Source organism: Sinocyclocheilus anshuiensis, unplaced genomic scaffold (assembly GCF_001515605.1).
Source record: "Sinocyclocheilus anshuiensis isolate Anshui unplaced genomic scaffold, SAMN03320099.WGS_v1.1 scaffold99, whole genome shotgun sequence".
Classification (NCBI taxonomy): Eukaryota; Metazoa; Chordata; class Actinopteri; order Cypriniformes; family Cyprinidae; genus Sinocyclocheilus; species Sinocyclocheilus anshuiensis.
Window position 1 is genome coordinate 474,886 of NW_015552547.1, and position 6,145 is coordinate 481,030.

The following is a 6,145-nucleotide window of genomic DNA, read 5'->3' on the forward strand; positions in this document are numbered from 1 at the left end:
AACGTTTGTTTACAGGAGCAAAGGAAGCAAAGTTTCCTTACGTTAGGAAAGGAAAAGCAGTCATATACACCTAGGATGCCTTGAGGGTGCTTAAATCATGGGCTAATTTTCATTTTTGGGTTAACTAACCCAGGGGCGTAACTTCTACTGGGGACAGGGGGGACATGTCCCCCCCACTTTTCAAAATCACGTAACAGTGGATATTGAGTCTCACATTATTTAAACATTCAAAACATTAATGATGAACATTTTCGACTAATTAAAATGATTCTCTCAAGTCTTGGCGATCGGCCCCTATTAAACAATAAAGAAAGTAAGACATATTTTTCTTATTAGTAGCCTACTATACTTTTTGCCAGAATTGATCATTAATCAACTTAATTATTTCCTGGATTTTGTATCACCATAGTCCCTAAATGTATGAACATGCAGGAAATGGGATTCAAATCGAAAACATTTTCCCCCATTTTGCGTCCCCCCACTTCTCAAACCAAAGTTACACCCTTGAACTAACCCTTTATCATAAAAGTCACTTCTAACACCTTTTAAAGTCAGATTCTAACACCTTTTAAAGCATCAACACTCAAAATTATGAACTTCCTGCAAGAACTAAATCACATGCAAGCGTCAAAAGTCTATTTTTATTTATTGGATGCCAAAAAGGGCCATCAGCCTCTCATAATTATAGTCTTTAGGCCTATATAGCCTAGCATATGCCATGTAAATACTACAACGAAACTGAAAACTAATGATACTGAAAAGAGGTATTATTAATAATTTGGATATTTACCTACAGCTCACAGTTTTAGATGTGAAATAATACCTACAGCATTGATTTGAAGAAGGAACTTAAACAAGTTTGAATTCACAGGTTATCCTTGTCTCTTTCAACCATGCTGAAAACTTTAATGAATACACAAGCTTGTTGAGAAAAAGGCGGTGTGGTTGAAATGATTGGAAAAGGCATGCAGCCTATGCATTGTTGCAATTCACAGTCCACAATTCCAGGAAAAATGCTGTGGTGCTCTCAATCAGTGAGAAATGAATCTGACAGCCCTGGTTAGTTTCTGAGGGTGTGTAACTGAATGTGTGCATAGTGTCTTATTCTCTGAAAAGAGGCTGGGGATGTAGGAGGAGGTAAAGTGGAATGAAGTGTCGTAACTATAGATTACTTAACTGTTTTAAGCAGCAGTCCTCCAGAGTGTACTTAGCCTATAAGAGACAAAACACAGGCATACTGATACACAAACACATCTCACAGTGTTTGGTAAATGACCTGGAGCGGGTCATCACAAGTCTAGATTACATACCCTATAAGGATTTTCTGTGTGTGTGTGTGTGTATGCGTTTGTGTCTACAAGATCTTGCTTGTAGTACACTTATAAGTGCATGTCTAGATCACCAGTAAACAACTTAGCTCTAAATCATACACTTCTTAACACATAATTTCTGGGTCTCTGGGCAAGAACCTTGCCAAAAAGTAAACCATGAGGAAAGAAACGGCAACATTTTCTCTGTTCTTATGCCTCCTCATCCACTTTTTCCCAAACTGGTTTGGGCATTTTTTCCTACACTTTTCGTCACAAACCGAACACATAAAGAGATAAGAATGGAATCTTAATTCCCCTGATGAGCGCTTCCACATAAATTATGTTTTGCTTGAGTTATGAAAATTATTGAGAGGAGAAAAGAAGCGAGAGGAATGGTTATGGATAAATGTATAGCATATGATTGGCACAAGTGACGGAAATGTGTGTGTGTGTGTGTGTGTGTGTATTTACTAGAACCACGGGAACGTTAATAAGAAAAACATTTGCCTTTGCTTTTCAGTGTCAGCATTGGAAAATATTTTGGACATAATGTTCTCCACAAAATCTCAGATGTTCATGGTTTGATGCAATGACTGATGCAAACCATCTGAGGCAGTATTGAAGGCTATGAAGAGATAATTTTTTACGTCATTTACTAAACACAAATCATTTCATCTCCAATCTCAAATGGTGACACTTCATGCCTATAATGAAAAGAAGACATTTGCAGAAGCCTGAAAACTTGAAATGAAACAAACTGAGTTAAACCAAGCAGTCCCTTCTTATCATTTAGACTCTTTAATTAATCAAGACCTGAAGATATAAATCTACAAATGATCATAAAGCTAAAACTAAAATCAAAGAGCAAAACATATGCTCATAACATGCTATGTTTGCAGGCAGACCTGAACAGATGTTGGTCGAAAATATTCATTTTTCCACAATACAATGAGCTATTCCAACACTTACAAAATTCTCAGCACAATTGATTTGTAAAAGACATTTTTTTCAAAAAATGTTTGGCCATTAGGTACTCAAACATCAGCAGTAGTGTTTTTAGCTTTTAAAAATTAATATTCAGAATTTTGCACGTTTTGTCCTCAGGCAAGTTAATGAAGCTGAACAATAGCATGAGAGAACTCCTCTGATTTATGAGTTCATAACAGAAATAAAAGGGAGGGGATGGGTAGGAACAGACAGGGCCGTCCTTAGCTGACGCGGGGCCCGGTGAGAGGTAGGGAGCGGGGCCCCTCTCGGTCTGTTTACGATCGTGTTCCGGGGGGTCCGTTCGCGATTGCGGGTTGCACCAGTTGCACCCCCCTAAGGACAGCCCTGGTGACAGTAATGATTGGTCATGAAAACACAAAATTGCTTTAGGGGGATGGGGGGTCCCCTCAGTCCATTCGTCGCGGTGGTCCCCTCAGTCCATTCGTCGCGGTGCCCCCTCAAGCGCGGGGCCTGGTGCGACCGCACCAGTTTACCCCCCTAAGGACGGCCCTGGGAACAGAGTGTTATGTATGACAGTGAACGACAGTGGCGTGTGGTGACATGGTTCTGTAACAACAGTTTTACTAACACACAAACACTCTTTTGTGTTGTATGTTAATGCATGAGAGCGACATGTAGTTGGATGGAAAACATGCCCTGATTTTTTTTTCCAAATGTTATGACTTGCATTTCAAGCCTGACAACTATGATATCATGACCTATTACACAAGCTTGTAGTTTATGATCCCATTCTGCATGCATTGTTTTAATGTACAAACTTTAACCCAAGAATAAATATGCAGGTCGGCCACTAAAGTATTACATTGGTTTCTGGGGCAGACTGGATTCACAAAGCATATCAGAACAGTGTAAATGCCAAGTCATTAAAAATTAACCATTAACCCTGTATACTACAAACCAAAGGACAGCAAAACCTGGGAAAAGGTGATAAGAGAAGCACTGGTCACTTTGTCACAAAAAGCTCTTAAGAAGACATGTTTGTATTTGTCTTTGGCTAGGTTTCTGATGAAAATTAACCAAGTCATACACTTAGTAAACCACTCTGTAACCCACATACTCAACAACTGCAGGGCATGAATCACTTCAAACACGAGTTTATAAAGGAATTATGAATAATATGAATAATATGAATAATATGCTTAGCAGCTGTCAAAAGTGATTCATAAACTGCAAGTCGAACTCCCAATACCGCCAACATGGCAAAACTGCCAGCCTCTATCAGGAAGCTTGACCTGGCGTGTAATACCCAGTCACGGATTTATTAGATCAGATGACTCCGTTCAGTCTACCCACTGACGTCGCTGTATGGGATTAGACTGCAGAGCAGAGGTTTGCATACACAAGGCTGTAATGAGATTATACAGTAGGCTGTACATAAAACCCACGGCCACAGGGACAATTTCAGGTAACCAATAATGAGAAGAACAAACAACAGCGGTTTTACCTTAATAACCACAGTAGCACTAGAAGGGCAAATAACAATAGACACTTTTGCTAGTTTAGAACTTAGAAATGTTATTTGTGTTATAGAGCAATGTCAGGCCACAGTCGGTTTGTCTAACAGGTGTTTCTCTTGTCTTTAGCTCCCTCTGGTGATATGGGTGTAAAAATGCTGCAGTGCTTTCCTTTCTACAGACGCTGCAAGGAGAGGTGCAAAAGACAGTGCCCTCCTGAGACGAGTAAGTAGTTCTCAGACTTTATAACTTTTTCAGATAAAGCTAAAAGGTAATTGATAATCTGGCCAAATGATAAATTGGTAGTTGACATCAAAATTTCAAGAAGTGAAAACTGTGTCCTCTGTGACATGGTATACTTATTCTCTAATAATGTATATATTTTAAAAATAAATAGCATATGTATGTTTTCTAAGTGCATTAACATTTTATTTTTAAATAGTATTTATTTTATGAGGTGTGACCATTATACATTTTTACATTATATTTTTTATGAAGTGAGATTATTATATTATTTTCTTTTCTGCTTACTCAGCAGTAGCAAGTGAAGAGGTGAAACCTCGGCTGTGTTCCACTACCTCCTGGGGCAGTGAAGGGGACAGCGGCAGCAGTCTGAGTTGCCCACAGGCCTATTTTTCCTACAAGGCTCGGCTCTCACTGAGACACCAGATGGATAGCAACATCAATGCAGTGGATGCCACATACTAACTTTATTCTGCAGGTGGTCTCTGGAGAATCCTTGAAAGTAAACTTAATATTTACAGCCCCAGTCCAGTTTAAGTCCCTTATTGGAGAGATTTTGCGGGGAACTGGAGAATGAGCCATTTGGAACAAGCAGCATGGATGTTTGCCTCTCCTTGCATGCCCATGGACACTCATGAGTGTCAGCTGTATGCATTGCAATAACAATGTCAAGATAAGTGTCTGAATTTCAGTACAGCAATGAGTGTAAAATGGTACAGCTGAGTGTAATTTGGTGAAAGGGATATTTTGAAACACTCTTAAAAGTGATGTTTACATGATAACCAGTAAGTGCTTTTTTCTAGCCTGTAGCATTTGCCCTCCACAGCCTCTGCTATACATGCATCTACATGATCTCAACTGGATGCTGGTTTTATCTGAGGAGACACTGACATCTTAATGCAATTGAGTTTTTTGAGCCAGGTATAAATTCATTCAGTACACTCTAAAAAATGCTGGGTTAAAAAGGGACAAACAAACCCAGCGGTTGGGTTCAAAACAACCCAATAGCTGGGTTTGTCCCTTTTTAACCCAGCGCTGGGTTATATTTAACCCAGCATTTTTTTAGAGTGTAGGATTTTTGATGAATAGCAGTCTACCTAATAAAATCAACCACGCTTTGCCTTGCAGGTCATAAATTCAGTGTGTACTGTGAAGCAACGGAATGTTTTTCTTTCTTTCAAATGAACAGAAAGGAAGTTTTTAAAGCTTATTTTGCTTTGTATGTAAGTGCCATTTTCTCTGCCTTGCAGCTGCATCAAGGTCCATTAACATAAAGTCCATAACACAGCTCTAACGTTAATTTCATTTTTATTATGTACATTTTTCAGGGCTTTTTGAAATATGCCCTGACCATAAACTAATTTTGCCTGAGGGGTGTGTTTGGAACAATTCTAAAAAATATGTTTTTTTCATGGACTTTATGTAAGTTAAATTTGACCAACTAATATATTAATATGAAGATGGCCCAGTTTCTAAATCTTTGTAAGGTTTTCTTCTTATTGCATGTATAAAACTAGTAAAAAGAATGGAGATGTTTGTCATGATCCACTCATGTTCCGACATGTTTGAAAAAAAAAAAAAACAGGTTTTACATGCTAATGATGTGTATCTGGACTCCTTCACGTTGTTGTGTGCACATGTATTAACATTAGTTTTTTTAAATGTTAAAAGTGGATTTTTACACTAACCCAGCAAAAGAACAGAATTCACAAGCCACTGTTACACCTTTGAAGTCACAATATGCAAGAGAAGATATTTTTGGTATATTTTGTATGCAATGTGTAAATCAATTTTATGTAAAAAAAACAATTGTAATAAGTAAAAAGACAGTGAACTAAATTATAATAGAATTAAAACAGCACATGTCTTGTTGCTTTCACTGATGATTGTAAAAAAATTATAATAAAAAAACAAAAAGAATCAAGTATCTTTTTTCATACTATTCTAACAAATAAAGTTGTCTTTAAAGAATTACCAGTGAAATCATTAAAGGGGTCCTATTATGGTTTTTCAACTTTAGTTAGTCTGTAATGTTGCTGTTTGAGCATAAAAAAGATCTGCAAAGTTACAAAGCTCAAAGTCCACTTCAAAAGGAGATATTTTATTTAACAGAAATCACTTTTCAAAAAC

General features: G+C 37.7%; 1 long non-coding RNA gene across 1 annotated transcript in view; it reads left to right on the forward strand.

The window, feature by feature from the left end:
* The window catches only part of LOC107664262 (uncharacterized), an 11,052-nt gene extending 6,057 nt beyond the window's left edge, over positions 1-4,995 (forward strand). The window contains exons 2-3 of the long non-coding RNA XR_001631442.1: positions 3,902-3,997; positions 4,308-4,995. This is a non-coding gene — a long non-coding RNA (uncharacterized LOC107664262). The remainder of the gene's footprint in view (positions 1-3,901; positions 3,998-4,307) is intronic.
* The last annotated feature ends 1,150 nt before the right edge of the window (positions 4,996-6,145 follow it).